Source organism: Nanorana parkeri, unplaced genomic scaffold (assembly GCF_000935625.1).
Source record: "Nanorana parkeri isolate BGI_ZX_2015 unplaced genomic scaffold, ASM93562v1 scaffold1162, whole genome shotgun sequence".
NCBI lineage: Eukaryota > Metazoa > Chordata > Amphibia > Anura > Dicroglossidae > Nanorana > Nanorana parkeri.
The window spans coordinates 516810-517585 of NW_017307430.1; positions in this window are offsets into that span (position 1 = coordinate 516810).

A 776-nucleotide genomic window follows, 5' to 3' on the forward strand; every position below is an offset into this window, starting at 1 on the left:
GGGGGTCACACTCGGACACCCCTCGGGGTCCCACCCAGCCTCGGGACGCCCCCGCCCAAAAGCTTCATAAACATGGAGGTCTAAGCGGCGTAGAATTCCATGAAAGCCACACATAGCGTTGAGGTGCCCGGGGGAACGTTCGGTCCCGCTCTAATCTGGAGGTTCCAACATTGGGACGTCCAAATAATTCTATGGAGCAGAACATACCTGAGCACATCAAATGTCCAGCAACAGATACGAGGGGAGACCTTGCTAGTTATATACTGAAGTGTTCCATTGTCTCTCTCATACAGGAGAGGTCACATTGAATAATCCAGCTGACAGAATCAGATATTAATGGTCATGGAATTTATTGGTGTGTTGCACGTCTTGCCTGTGTGCACCCCCAGAATGACCGTTTTCTTGCTCCTCATTATTAGCTTCATGAAACCATCATGCTTAATTGACCCGTCCTGGGCTTGAAGGGGTTAGGACGTTCATTGTTCTTGGAATTGTCCCTGGACATGCTGGCATGGAACGTTGCCGTTTGCAAAGGGTTCGGGTGTCCCCACTTCATATGAAACTTACACCCCACGGATACTAATTGGTCTGTGACCGGGTTCCTACAGTCCCAAGTCCCATCATTCCTTCTAAACTCAACTCCAATTTTGTTATAGCCCCCCCCTCCCCTGTAATAGAGAATTGATCCTCCATACTTCTCATACTCTCCTCCCCTCACTAGCCCCCCCCCGTAATAGAGAATTGTTCCTCCATACTTCTCATACTCTATGGTCCCC